At 45.5% G+C, this 15,544-nt stretch overlaps 1 long non-coding RNA gene across 2 annotated transcripts; it reads left to right on the top strand.

Annotated features, from left to right (window-relative positions):
- The first annotated feature begins 7,779 nt into the window (after window positions 1-7,779).
- On the top strand, window positions 7,780-11,751 carry LOC115315685. 2 transcript variants are annotated; one of them, XR_005716601.3, is made up of 3 exons: window positions 7,794-7,897; window positions 10,229-10,347; window positions 11,682-11,751. It is a non-coding gene; the product is annotated as an uncharacterized LOC115315685 (long non-coding RNA). The 2 variants fall into 2 exon arrangements; XR_005716600.3 differs by having other exon boundaries at window positions 7,780-10,347.
- Window positions 11,752-15,544: the final 3,793 nt, after the last annotated feature.

Genomic DNA, 15,544 nt, shown 5'->3' with positions numbered 1-15,544 from the left:
GAACGCTATCCGCCCGTATAGTCGGGATCAAAAGTTTGCGGGGCACGGGAGCGCGTGCCGAAATGCATCGCCGCGCCATGCAACGGCGCGCCACCGCATTAAAAAGCCACGCTTTGCGCATGCGCGCCCTTCGTGCTGGCAGATCATGTCTCTTTCGCTCGTTTCTGTCCGACTCACTCCTGATAACCGGAGTCGGCGCCAGGGGCACATGTTGCCGTTTCGCTGGCTGTCATGCCCCGCGTCCTCTTCAGCTGCCTCAGCAGCCACGCTGGGTGACAAGGCGCCTGGCTACCCCCCCCCCCCCCCCCCCCCCCCACACACACACACACGGGAGCTCCGTGACAAAGCGCGGTGGCTGAGACGGCTGAAGAAGACGCGCAGTACACAGCCAGCGAAGCGTTAACTCACGCCCCTGGCGCTGACTCGTGTTTTCAGGAGCGCGTCGAAAAGAAACGAGCGGAAGAGACATGATTACGAGCACGAAGGGAGCGCATGTGCAAACCGTGTCTCCTTAATGCGGCGGCGCGCCGTCGCACGGCGCAGCGATGCATTTCGGCACGCGCTCCCGTGCCCCGCAAACTTTTGCTCCCGACTGTACATGCTCACGTGCCGGCGTCAGGGAAGAACCGATTTCAAATGCCGCTCTTCCGTGGAGCTTATCAACTGAGAGATCTAAAAACGTTGCCTCACGGTGCGTGAACGCGTCGGCGATGCCGAACGACTTTGCCGCGACGTGTCGCAGCTGTCGGTGCCACTGTACTGTAAATGTACGCACGACTGCTATTTTTTACCTTTTGAACGCGGGAAGAAAACTTGTTTGACTCTTGTTTTTCAGAAATACGTCAGCAATGCTTAGTTTTTAATATATAAACACAACAGTTTGCGCACGACATTACGGCGCCACTTAAAAGGGAATTGTCAGTTTTCAACCTCACGGGAAACACTGCAGAAAACCGTTGTTATGAGGAAACGGCGAAGTAAACTGCGACTGAATGCCACATCCATCAGTAGTAAAAGGTGTAAAGTAGAAATGGAGATTTTTGGATAACAAGGCGACCATTGTTGTCAAAAATCTGGAAGCCACGCCACAAAACATGTTGAATAAAAATTATTAAAAAAATCGCTCATTTAAATTTTTTGTTAGAAACCAAAGTTAACATTTAAACTATTTATGCATCTTGCAGCAATATATGTATGCTGCTTGATAAAACTTGCATTTTGTTAACGCTACTTTCACATAGCTCTATGGTCTCCTGATGTCCCTGTTAGCATAATCGAAAAGTGTAGTTGGGAGCAGGAGGTCTTTCAGCATTTTACGACGTAACCTAAACCTTTTGGGTAGAATGGCTGAAGCGGCTAAAGGGGTAAACTTGGTTATAGTTTTAACTTTATATGCGTTTATGATTCTTCGTGATTACTTCTGAATAGAGTTGTTGGCAAGCTACGGATGCCTTTAATTTTTTTTTTTTAATTTGCAGCCTAAAACATGTTGGCAGAGAAGGAAAGTAGGGAAGTGATACTCAAAAAGCTGAAGTTTCAACTTGAAATACATTTATGCTCCATCGTCAGCGCAATTCAATAGCGGAGCTAACAGGACGCACTGGTCTCGTTGTTTTTACTGCATAAGCTAAAGCACGTGACTAGGGGGAAGAGGCAACGTATCAAGCACATTCAATGCACATTTTTAAATATGCTCACACTGTGCGTTTCATATCAGTAGACTGGAAGGTATTTAGCTTGTTGCTGGTCGGTCTGTTCTTGTTTAGTAAGCTCGTTTCCTCAGCACATCCGGAATGAAGCAATGGAACTGGGTTGTGGCCTTTTGGATGGACGCAGTAACACACGTCGCCCTTTTCGAAAAATAAATAACTCGCTAAAATCTACCTCTCAAACTTTTATTGCATCCTATTAAGGCATATAGGATTATGAGGAAGGTTGAGCCTCCTAACACACAAGTATTTAGTCAGTTTTAACAATACTTTACAGCTTACCTATATTTTATATTTTTATGACAACAATTAAACTTCTCGCATACCTGCATACTTCTACTAGCTCGTACATTATTTTTCGCCGGGAGAAGAAGAAACTGTCGCCAACGGCGACGATAATGCTGGAAATGCTCCCGGATCCACCTTTGTTAATTCATTCAGCGATATATGTTAGAAATAAATAAAAATCGAAGGCATAATCTTGATTGCTCCCGGCAATCAGCCCGTCCCTACCACGACCGGTACTCGAAGTCATTTGGAATGGCGAGCTCCTTCGCTCTCCTCGCCGCCGGACCGTTCAGGTGGTGAGACTGATTGAAGTCGGCGTCTGGGCGCCCCCACTCGTCAGATTAGCTGTCCGGCTCGCTGCACGAGCCCTGAGGCGCTGCGGTACTCATTATGCCACGTTTCGCAACCGCCGCTTTGCGTGAACGGGATCGCCGCACGAGGGACGTCGTGTCCTGAGCGTGCTACTGTCCGTGGGCTTGAGCCCAGCCATTTCACATTTAGCGTATCTCGTAATGAATAGTTCTCTGAAGAATTCGTTTGCGAATCCGGCCCGTGCGGCGCGGAAAGCGTTCATAAGTGAGCGCGAGAGCTGCTCGCAAAGAAATCCCCTAACAAATGTGTGCAGGCGCCACGTGTAGCGAATCTCGAGGCAGGCTGGTAGTGGCGAAGTTTGTGCGGCGCGTTGGCGACCTGCCAGAAAAACAAACGTATTTGTGCTTCCGCCGTAGATGAACATATGGCGAATTCTAGTCTACGCAGCGCGAAACGTCGCAATAAAACCGCCAATAATGGCAACTGAGTTCATCGTAAATGAACAGCTGATAGCCGCAGCGGCGGCCGCACTCCTTTCCTCCAACACTTTCCCTGAACGCCATTCTCAGAAGACCCCGCAAAAAGTCGGGCCTTCAGTAGAGATGTGACCTGTAAGCAGTGCTCTCCCCTCGGTCTTCCTTCGGCAGCCCCGACCCCTGCCGACAGAAAAATGCGCCTCAAGGAGCTGCCCAGTACACGAGGGAGGCCGAGACCATACTTTAGGCGAAAGGGTCGGGTCAACATAACCTCTTCAGCTCAGACACATAATCGGCCGCGTAACAGTTAGTACAATTATTTTAGTAGAACCGCATGTTTCACTAAAATAAATTGGAAATTTGTTTCATGCTCATTGTGTCAAACATGTACGACTTGATGCCGGTCTATACCTGCTCCTATTAGATACTGGCATTTGCGCACCCAGCTGGCCGTCATGCAGGTACAGATATCCACTATGCGGACATAGAAAAACGGGTGTGTGAATCTTGGCCATCGGCGCGGGTTTACTGGATACCGGAAAGGACTTTCTTTCGGAGTTGCGAGCGCCTTCAGGGGAGTTGTCTGAAACTACGAATGAAGGACATCTAGCCATGCCTCCGTCCATAAGAACACACTGGCACACTGTAAAAAATGACCGTGAAATAAACAGTCACCTGACCGTGAACGTCACGGGGCGCCCACCGTAAAAAAAAATACGGTATGTTGACAATGTTTTTCGAGTGAAAAGGGTACGGCGACGGGAGGAAAGAAGTGGAACGAGAGAAGGCACGGCGACGGAACGAAAGAAGCGGAACGCCCCAAGCGAGGCGCGCTACACACTCCGCACCACGCTCCAGACACACGCACGGCACGCACGTGATGTGTTGGGGGCCTTCTGCGCCTGCGTCGTCGGGCTGCTCTCCAGTTCGCGGCTCGCGCCTTGACCCTCGCCCACAGCCCTCGCCATCGCGCTGCCTTGCTTTCGCACCTTCGCCACCTTCGCCGCCTTGTCTGCTTTCGCGCCGTTAGCGCCGTTCCCCCCGTCGGGTCGCCATCTTTTGTTTCCCGAAGGAAGAAAACAAAGCGAGGAAAGTTTGCGGTAGGGCGCACGACCGTGGCTACCAAGACGGCTGACGGCGCAGTACCCGAGGCGTTTGGCGGGCCCGATAGTAAACGAACATAACGTGAGTATCATTTTGAATATGAATGTGGCAAGCACGATCTGATTCTGAGAAAATTAATGCCCGTTGCCGGCAAGATCGAGAAAGAGCCGACACCGACAAACCGGCAGCACGTGCGTTGACGGAGTGCATCGCTGGCCGGCTGTCGATCGTCGTTCGCGCTCCTTTTCGGGAAGGGAGCACAAGCGATTGAGAGCCAGCCAAAGATAGCTTCAGATTAATACTGCGCATTTTCGCGATTTGTCGGTCTTAGCTCTTTTCTCGCTTTAGTGAGGCGACGGCTTGAACAGCCATGTTTGTTTGCCGTGTTTGTTCAAAGGGGTCAACCACGTTGGTCGAATATGTGCGTCATTATGACAGCCACGAGTTCGGAGCGCGGCAGATTCCATGTATGCACGCAACTTGTTGTTTGCAGTTCACTACTTATGTAGGGCTCAGATGTCACATCTTACGGTTTCATAAAGGTCAACTGCGCGCGAGTGGACCTCGGCTCGATTTAACGGGTGACGTAAACTTAACATTCACGCTCCAAAAGAACAAGCAATACTAAAGCAATTGCACCCTACCAATACAGAAATGATGTATTTAAATACTCTTTCTTTTGTCGGACTATTATTTAGTGGAACACCCTGCCTGAGCAAGTTGTCAATTGTTGTAGTCCTCAATTATTTGAAGCACAGCTGAATGAATTGTTTGGTTAAATTTTGCATGTGGAAATGTTTATTTTTTGAGCATGCGTGGGTTGCTGCAACCTACCTGCGCTCGCCTCACACGGTGAGTGCATGATTGAGTTATTTCTGTGTGTTGTTTTTTCCCCTCCTGTGTAGAACGACAGGGCCACAGTATTTCAAACGAATAAATAAATAAATTTCCAAATAAAAGCCAAAAGAAGTATGTCAAATCCTAGAACAATAAAAACCTAAAAACACTGATATCTAAATATAAAGCAGGTCTCAGAGTTTAAATCAAATACAAATCATTTGAAGTGTTTCACATGTCTGTCAGACAATTCATGAAATCTACAATGGCTACCTATAGCCCATAGCGACAACACACATTTCCGAAGTTGCTAGAAGTGACAAATCATTTGATTTCTTTGCAGCCAATAGAAGTATGTGCTAGATGTAACGATACAGCGTGTATCCATGCGAATGCGGTGGTCCTGTGCAACTGGGGAGAGAGAGGGTCTTCGAGGTTCCTGTTCAGTTTTGGTGGCACATGTCTCCCCTCCACTAACCAGGGAACATTTGCCTAGGTGCCTTCACGGCCCATCCTCTTCCTTTCTGGAGTAGAATTCTGACTGGCCTACACTCAAACAAGCTCACTCATAGTGGAGGGAAGGCAAATCGAGCCAAGGATCTCATCTCCTGTCGGCAACAAGTAATGTTATAAGTGTTTGAAATGTGGGGGGGAGACTGGCAGTGAGGGTGGGAGGGACGAAGCTGGGCCCCTTCCCTTTTCCCTTTTTGTTTTTACAATTAAAGGGAAGATGGGGCACTTCTACATTTGAGAAAAAACGCTTGATTTGCGTTCATTTGGCCTTTAGGATAACAGATATCAAAATTATATTTTAATGCGACGCGCCGGAGAGCCACAAGAGCAATTTCAAAATAGGGCTGAAGCCCCGCCCCCCTAGCCTTGGGCAGCCAAAAGATCCGTCGATGACGTCACGGACAGCGACTGTCTTTCGCGTTTTTCTCACGTTTAACAATACTTACGCAGCAAATGGTTTGGGTATTCGGGTTCACGGGGTAAAAATACACTAGAATTCACTTCTAACTCATTTTTTCCAAGAAGCTCCATAGCTTCCCTTTAATTGAAATGTCCACGATCTGGAGGTGCAGCCCAGCCCCATTGTTTCAATGCCTTGTCAGCAACTCTACTTATCTGAATGTTTACTATTTTCTCATTTTTTAAACTTTTGTAGAGGATGATCTGTGGACTGCCCACGAGTACGCACTCATCATTGATGGCAGGCTCATGGTTCAGAAGATACCAGACGTCCCTACGGCATAGGCTGGGCACTCTTTGCGAGTCACTATTGCCTTAACATCTGCTACGCTGAAGGCCTGTCATCGACCCTTGAGTTCCTTCAGAGGTAATTTCCTGTTCTGTGATTTTGGTATATGTATGTGGATGCCTAGTAGGACTCCATACTTTTTATCTATATCATTTCCAGGCTTATTGTTCCTATTGAAATAAAGCAAACACCTTGCACATTTAGTGTCATAAAAGACATGGACCCACAGTTGGTACCAGGGCCGTACCCAGAAAGAAATTTCGGGGGGGGGGGGGGGGTTTCGGGGACAACGGCGGCCATTTTGAAAATGTCTATTGTCCTATTTTCGCCTATGAATCATGTACATCGGTGGCATATAATGGAGAGTTATAGCAAACCGGAGAACCGGTCCCAGTTTGGTACCCAGTAGCCGACCGGCGCCACTGCGCGTGCGCAGAGGTGGAGATTAAAATCAGATGGCTGCAAGTGCACCGACCATGTACCAGCACTGTACCGGGGCTGGTCCTCCACTTTGCTAAAAAGGTAATAAAAGGATACTTTCAAATCGCTTGTAACCTAAAGAAAAAAAACTGTCGGGAATTTAATTCCTGGTAATGGAAAGGAATAGAAGTTGGTGCATAACTTTTGCCGATTCACCTGGGCGACCCTGTGTTTTATGAGAAGTCGCTAGTTGCCTTCGCCATGCCGCTACCACCAAGCCTAGAGGACCTCCGACCTACCACCGACTGCCAGCGAAATAATTTTTCACGTTCAGAGCAATCGCTCTCGTGAAGTTTTAAACCCCAGTTGCAATTCGTATCCATTCTATTCATACTTAGGTTGAGGGCACAAACACGAAATCTGCGCATATCTTGACTGCTTTGCGGGGTTTGGTACATCAGGGCCGTACCCACAAAAAAAATGGGGGGGGGGGGGGGGGGGGGAGGTCAGAACCCCCTAACCCCCCCCCCCTTAGTTACGGCCCTGGTTGGTACCTTCCTTCTCATTTGTTAAATAGAAGAGCACATATCTCGCTGATTTGAGAGCTGTCCCAATTGTTTCCGCCAGCTCCAAACAACTATAGCTCCCACATCCTGCACCAATGCTGTACTTTTTATTGAAATTGCACCCGAGCAGAGTCCACAGATCGAGTGCATGCGTTTCGCCGCAAGGCACTGCACATGCAAGATGGAGGCAGGTGAATAAAAACCCTTATCTGCTCTCGCAGTCAATCAAACAGCTTCAATTGCATGTATGCATAGGCCAGTGGTCTTGGTGTTTCATCAGGCAGCTGGACTGGATTGTAATAACAAAGCTCAGAAATCAATTTTAGGGAAACATTTAAGCACAAAGCTAACACTACCTCAACCTGGCTTGTGAAGATGAAATAAACAAGAAAATAAAAAAATAGAGCTTATCTTTCAAACTGATTTGCCCCTTCTGACCATTACATGTCATTTTATTGTGCCCATATACAATGAAACAACTCCAGCAATATTGCATATTTTGATATGCTCCCGCTTCTCACTGTAACGTTTTTGTATACAAGCTTAGTGTTTGGTCCCACCTGTTATAACTTGTGGGTCCTCAGGTTAGGAGAGCTGCAATAGGGAGGCATGAAGAGATGCATGCGGCTCACGAGCCGCAGTTTGGACCCACCTGATATTCTCTTTACTAAATATTTGACTTTCTTCTAGTCTCTCCCTTCGGTCATGTATACATATGTGACACACATGACTAAATTGACTAACTTTTCAGGTTACCAACTTGGATGAAATGTTTCTTTTATGGCACTGATGCTTATTGCAGAGGTTTCCTGAGCATAAACCCTGACTGTGGCACCAGAGCCAAGCGCTCCAAGTCAGAAGTGAGCAAGAAAGTACTTAACCTGGTCAAGAAAATAGCAGAGCTGGAGTGGAATGTGTGAGGCTGTAAGTATGATTCACTACAGTGTTCACTTAATATATGGGAAGTGGACATGAGACTCATTTTGAAGAGAAGCAGAAGAAGGTGAAACAATTCAATGAGCATAAGAGTCCACTGTCACTAGAGAGGAAGAATAATTCTCAGAGATAGATAGATGCAGGGATACATTTACCACTAACGAAGGGTATCTGAAGGTTTTGTAACAGACCACTGTCTTAGCAAACTACAAGCCTTACTCACTGGTATAGTGTGTTTGTCTGCCAGTGATGGATTTACAAAAAAAATGTTTTCACTTTGTTTTTGGCAAAAAAAGAAAAATTGAATTCGGCGCTTGATTAGTACTTCTCTTGAGTCGGCACCTTTATCAAATTATCTCTGCTGGATAGCAAAACAATGATATCACACAGCTTATTTTAGAGCAAAATTTCCGGCTGTAGACAGGTACCTTGAAAGGTTAGTTCGTTAAATATTGAAAGCAATTTTGCAACTGTTACCCGTCTGGGAGGGGATGTGATGAGGTAGTTTACAATAATGGTTCTTCATTGATTCTGGCGAATGAGTGTATAATTTATGAAACGTTTGGGTAAAGTTGCATGAATTCTTTAATGCTGTGAAAAGGGGATGTCAGGTTTCAACAAATAATGTGTTTTGCCAGTCGAGTTTCATGGCAAAGGCCAGTGACTAACACTCTGGACAGACTGACATGTCACACTGACAGATGCAAATAGTGAATAAATGGTGGTCACTTAGCCATGATGCATGGCATCTAGTCGCCATTGTTCCAAAATAATTTGATGGCCTAGTTAATAAACATAGAACACCAAACTAGTGCAAGACTCCTTAATTTTTAATTTTATTTTTATTTTTATTAGTTTATCACTTAAGACTTTTCCTTATTATTTTTATTATCTTTTTGTGATATATTTTTTTGTGATTTTACTTTTTTCTTTATTGTATTTTGTTTCTCTTCCTGTTTGTTATATTAGCGTCAATGTTGTCTTTGTCTTCCTCTTTCCTCTCATAAAGTGTCAGTTGTAAGTAGTGCTCTGTCCTGTCTCATTCATTCTGTGTTCGTCTTTTGCGCTGATTTTGTGCATAATTGTTCGCAGAGTCCCACCCAGCTTGTCACCATTCTGGGAATAACGGGATCACATAGCCATCATCTGTGTGTGGTCACCTGTCCATACTGCAAATAGTGAATCGTTCATAGTCAGACGGTCACATAACCACACACAGCATGCATCTGAATGAGCCCAACACATTCTGACCTTTCATAGCTTTTGTGAGCATAATCAAGCTTGCCTAAATTTTTTCTTACATTGTTGCGATACTGCTCATGCCTACATTTCACCACACATTACTTCAGCCCATTATTATAGAAAGCAGTGAATAAGACCCTGCTTCATGGCTGGACCATCAGAGTGGGCTTGAGCAAATAATCAAAATTTATTGCTGCTCTGGGCAATATACTATTCAATTTTACTTTTGTAAAATTGATACTGTGCTTTCAAGTTTGGGAATTTTCGGCATTATGTGTGGTCTGTCCAATCTAGTTAGCCACCACCGTTGGGCGCACTCTTAACCATACACTTGTGCACCACAAAGAGGTGGTACCCACAGGTTTCACACTGATTCTGCATATCTCGTTTCACTGTAGCAGAGGCTCATGCTTGGGAAGGAAAGTTGTCATTTAAACATATGGTCCACATGTCTTTGAATAGACAGGGAAGTTGAGAAATGATAATCTGAAAATTCTAAGTTGGTGTAAGATTTCAAAAACCAAGTTGTTTGCTAGTACAGGGTCTCCTAAAAAGTTCACGCACTAACATGGCCCACAAATTTGAACATGTATATTATTTAGTGCATGGATTAAATGATGGAGATGTTAGTATTGTTGATCACAGTGTGGACATATCAAGTAGTAATATTTCTTGAACGGATATATTACTAGTTAAATTTACATGTTAGAATAAACATAAAAATCTTTGTTAAATGCAATTGTTGTGAATAACTATATTACAGAATTTTTGTCCCTAAACTTCACACTAGTGGTAACACAGGGGTAGGAAAGGAAAGCAGGCATTGTCTTCTAGTTTTGACAGGCAAACAGATGTATCTTAATGTAGTATTCACAACAGAATGAATAGGAAGTGTGCTTTCGAAATCCAAAACTTCCTTTTGTTGCTTGAAAATATATTTTTGGCTGGCCCAGAAGGTGCTCCGAAATTACTCTGACCATTTACATCACATCAGCACTAGCTTGGAGTTACTTTCCTTGATTTTTTCAGTCTGTGGTTTTCTACTCATTCTGTTCTGTTTGAATATGTCTGTTGAAGGTCGGTCATTCTATGTGGGAACGAGGCATGCAACATGGAGCTCGAGCTCATTCAGCACAAGGTCTTGGCACCAGGAAGATTTCAGCAGCCATAAGCAATGGCACTTGGGTCTAAATTTGGTGAGTATGATAATGATCAAGCACCCAGCTGCTTGTGTGAAAAAAAAATGGGGGGGACACTTATGCTCGGCCTTAATGTATGACACGATAGCGGGAGGGCAGGGGGTGGAGGAGGAGAGGGGAGGTGGGGGCAAGGGCAGGGAGGGCAGCAGTGGGGAGGGGGAATCCTATGATCCCTTGCATGCACAAGGGATCGTGGCGCAAAACGTCGAGGGGTTTTCTCGACATGCCGACGCTGGACGCCGGTTCTTTTGCTGCATTAACACTATTGGGTTGAAACATAACTTACCTAGCCTCACTTAACTCAAGCATAGCTTTACTACGCTGCCTATAATTACATGAAAAAATGTCTATGTGATGCTAGAAATGAGACATGATTAGCATGCAGTCATGTATTTTAAGAGAAATGATGCCATTGCTGTGCATCATTTCATGCATCTTATAGTGCATCTTATACATGGCAAATATAGGTCGATAAAATGAAAAGAATGTAAGTGGCAGCTGCATCACAAGCTGTCCATGTTTATTTTGGATATCATCTCAAATTGAAGTGCTGAGCACACTGCTTTAACCATTTGTTTATCTGAAGTGACACTAGGCACAGTGCACAGAGATTCTACTGCCAGCTAAGCCTGACGTTCGCAGCTCGCCCTGATGCAACCGGCCACGACTGTTCGTATCTCTTATGGTGTGAACATGTCAGAGAAAGATTAATGGTGCCTTTTCATTAGTGCACGGTGGCAAGAGAATTGCAGTCTCTGGGGGTGGGGAAAGACTAGTTCTACGTTAGTGCCAACAACAGTCAACCAGCTTAACTAGATGAAGAGGAGGAGTAAATTTCTATGTGTGCTGCTTAATTAATGCCAACCCCTGATTTTGAAAACAAACTCACTCAGCTCTTAAGTTGACAAATGTCTGTCTAGTAAGTGAATAGTAGGCTTTCCCATAAAATAGCTGTATTTTTGTGCAGCATTCTCTGCCAAACTTTGTGCATATCCTCTCATTCATTTGCCCAGGTATATAGGGGCTGTGCTGGGATACTGATACGGTATTCAAGAAAACCAGAATACATGTACTACATGGCTAATATATAGCTACTGAGATATAATGAAGTTTGACTTGATTAGGAGAAGCTAAGCTAGAGGGGGGGGGGGGGGGGGGGGTTCAGTTGTCACATAAAGCTTCTTTCAAACATTGTAAGCAATATCAGCATCATTAGTTTCTTTGCACAGTGAATAAAGCGTGGCTAACATTATACAACATATCTGTTTAATTGTTTCTATTTTGGCACATTTATATATGTTATTTTGATGACTGGTTTCTTTCTTTTCCAGATCAGAGGGTATATGGACCTGGGTCCTCATCATCCAAGTAAATAAATGTTCTGTTTTTATTTCTATCCTACACATAATTTATGCTGTGTTCTGGCTTAATTGCATTTGCATGTACATACACAACGATCGCATTGCAGACATGAAGACCACGCTACAATTACAATAAACAGCATGCCACATATATTACAGGCACAAAAGGGCTAACCTAAGGAGACTTCGTGACCCATTGTTTGATTCATTGTCTGTTGACCAGTAGTAGGAAGTAAATCGAAGCAGTAAAACATGTGCGGTGAAATGCTAAGCATGTCGCACAATGCGGTGGGAAGATGATAGAATTCGACAATGCTTACTTATGTCGAATTTTGCATACTTTCTGACGTGTTGTACGAAGTGCTAGCGCTTCATTGTGCCAGCATTTTGCACCTTCAATTTACTTCTTACGATGGCCAACTGGCAGTGAATTAAACGGTCAACATTTTTACGGTGACCATTAAATTAGCAGTCAGTTGACCGGCAAATAAACTGCCACCATGCCGTGATCTTAGCGGCAGTCAGTAAATCTCGTTTACGGTCTGTTCAGCATCGCCCCATAAAATTAACGGTATCTTTTTTTACTGCGACCGTTTAATTTACTGGGAGATTACGGTCAGGCAGTAAATTTGAATTTACGGTCTGCCGTATAAATTACGAGAAGTTGCTGGCAGCCAGAATGCCAGTCAACTTACCGTAATTTTGACGGCCCATTTTTTACAGTGCATCGTGTTGCTGTTTCGGTTTTGATTGCTTTGTATGCCCCGTACGACCGATGCTCAAGAAAGAATCATCAAAAGAGACGAATACGTATAAAAGAGGGGGCTGTCAATGTTGATCGCGCGGTACGGTGTTCTCCGAAAATGGCGACAGCCAAAAGCAGGTCCGAGGGAGAGGGTGTACACAGGCGCGAAGGCTTACTGAAAAAAAGGTCCATTGCCCTAAGAGCCACTCCACTACGACTCTGCTTTTGGCGATGTGGCCCGTATATTGGCATCAGCGAAATGTACCGTCGGACTCGCGAATGCCGGCCGTACCTGCAGGCCGTTGTAGAAGTGAAATTTAATTTCTTATTGAGAACGTGTTCATTTTTGTTCACTCTGATTACTTCCTTTTCACATTTAACTCAAAACCCCTAGACTGGGACGAGAGGGGACGGACAAACACAAAGTCTCAAGCACAGCTGAAATTTATTCGACAACAAATGAGATTTGCGAAGGATTTGATGCCCATATAGGCATCAAATCCTACACAAAGCACTAGAGACGGGTGAGAGAGAAACGGGGAATCCCGTGCCAGAAGCAGTACAAAAAAGCAAACTTTACAATAGAACTGAGAAGCAGTGACCTCATTTGTACAATAAAAGCAAAGGACAGTGCTTTTTTCTATTTTCTTTTCTACATTATCTACACCGGCAGTACCCCCGCAAAACTCCAAACGAAATATGTTTCCACGGTCACTCAAAAGAAGCGTCTTTTGAGTAGTTGTTTTGCGTAGGATTTGATACGTATTGCAGCGGTTTGGCCTTGCTGCTGCCCGTAGGGAGGTACGGCACCCGGAATCCAGTTCAATAGACAAGTGTTTATTACCTCTCCAGTTCACGGCGGCGACTGCCGCTGGGCAGAGTTCGCTTGATTCTTATACACCTTTTCCGTCTAACATCAAACCAGCGCGTAACGTGCGTAGCCTCGACTCGGCGACTCGGCGCACAGCGGGAATAGTTCTTCCGGTTCTAACACTTCCGGTATGCGGGAGCAGGCCTAGCCGGCTGGCAAGATGCTGAAGTGGTGCGCGTTAAATGGGTTTTGAAGCCCTTGACAGCGAAGTGAGCTGTAATAAGGTGGTTAATACGTCGATGTATCATGTCCGTGCATATTTGGTCATCGGGCTGCCACTGCGCAGTCGTTGGCTGCAGCAGCGATTTCCGAAAACGGAAGATAGCGCGGGACAAATTGTGCACTGAACACAAGAAGTTGCAAAGCGAATACGTATACACTTTGCATCGCTTCCCCGCTGATATCAGCGGGGAAGCGATGCAATATCAGCACATAAAAGAAAAGCAAATAGGCAGTATAGAAACGGACATCTACAAGTGCAGTAATAGGCCTCGACAAGTCAAATGTAGAACGAATTTTACAGCTTGTGGTGCAAATGTAAGACCCTGGGTGCAATGATTGTTATTGGCTACTCAAGCTTTGTTTTTCATTCCGTTCATTCCTACGAGGATGTGCACTATAATTTTGTGTGTTGCTCGGTAGCGACGCCCGTTAAAATACGTTAATGGAAACAACACGAAAAGAGGGCGCAAAATTGTCGTCGTCCTCCCCCCCCCCCCCCCCCCCCCCCCCTTCACCCCCATCTCCTGAATAGTTCCGACGTATCTGGGCGTCATACGAAGTAGAGATGTCCCGGTAACTAGCGATCGTACCTCGACGGTGCACCATAACAATAAACCGTTCGGCTCGCGTCGCCAACTCCCATTGTGAGTATTTCTACGATTAAACGATGATGCTTCTATGCCCAGGGTCGCACTCGGTCGCGCATAGAAACCCTCCGTTAGTCATTCGCCAGAAGGCTGTCATTCTTCACAAACAACAACACGCGAAGAGTAAACACTGGTAAACGTCCTCAGGAAGATTGAACATGCCTCTGATTTCGATTACCGGCGACGCTGGCGACGAACCTCTCGGCGCTGTTACGCAACAACGGGCGCCATGAAGGCGAATAAACACGCCAGAACACAAGAATAATTCACACTTTCAATAACAAACAAATTAAGAACTCACTAAAGGGAAAACAATGAAGATACGATGCACGGGGTCAATGGGGACAACGCGGGAGCTTGGAACAACGCTGCTCTCCGCATACCAAAATGGGCGCACAATAACCGTACGCCAGACGGCGCGGCTATCGCTGCAACACGTAAGATGGCGACGATTACGCGGAAAAGGTGTATAGCGAGGCCCCCTTCCCGCTTGGGCGCGCGAGCGCCCCCACAGTATATAAGGGGATCCGGACATTTCGGTGTAGGACGTTTCGGTGTAGGGCGTTTTGGTGGGTTTTTTTTGGTGCACGGACTTTTCGGTGCACGGACATTTCGGTGCACGGACATTTTGGTGCACGGACATTTCGGTGCATGGACATTTCGGTGCATGGACATTTCGGTGCACGGACTTTTCGGTGTGGGATTTTGCGGTGTGCGGACATTTCGGTGCGCGTACTTTTCGGTGCACGGACATTCCGGTGCACGGGAAACTAAAATCCCGAGTTTTTTTTTTAAGTTTTGTGTAAACGTAATAAGCACTATTCTAGCTGGAAATTTATTTTTTCGCACTGTATAAATTTGTAGACTTGGTCATCCATTTACGGTCGCCTACTCATATACAACCTAAGTGACTTTGTTAGGCGCAGCACCATCCTGCAGGAGGACTGGATGCGTTGGACGTTATGTTTAATTTGCCGGTGTCTCTTCTCCAACGTACGCACTGGTGGCATCTCATCGTGTTTACGCGTTGGGTCAATACAGGCGTTCTCGGCGCCTTCTGTAAAGGTGTGAGCTTTATTATTGGTAATCTGTGTAGGAAAGGTCCCAACAGCAAGAAGCCTGAGGTTGTTGAATATTACCCTAGACATGTGATGCGACTATTGCGTACGTTGGAAAAGAGACACCAACAAACGAACCATAACGTCGATCTCCAATCCTCACGCAGGATGATACTACGCCTGACAAAGTCACTAAGGTCGTATATGAGTAAGTGACCGTAAATGGATGACCAAGTCTACGAATTTATAAAGCTTGAAGAAATAAATTTGTAGCAAGAATACTGCTTATT

The sequence above is a fragment of the Ixodes scapularis genome, unplaced genomic scaffold (assembly GCF_016920785.2).
Source record: "Ixodes scapularis isolate PalLabHiFi unplaced genomic scaffold, ASM1692078v2 PGA_scaffold1__304_contigs__length_218370807, whole genome shotgun sequence".
Taxonomy (NCBI): Eukaryota; Metazoa; Arthropoda; class Arachnida; order Ixodida; family Ixodidae; genus Ixodes; species Ixodes scapularis.
This window is presented reverse-complemented; position numbering and strand designations above follow the sequence as displayed.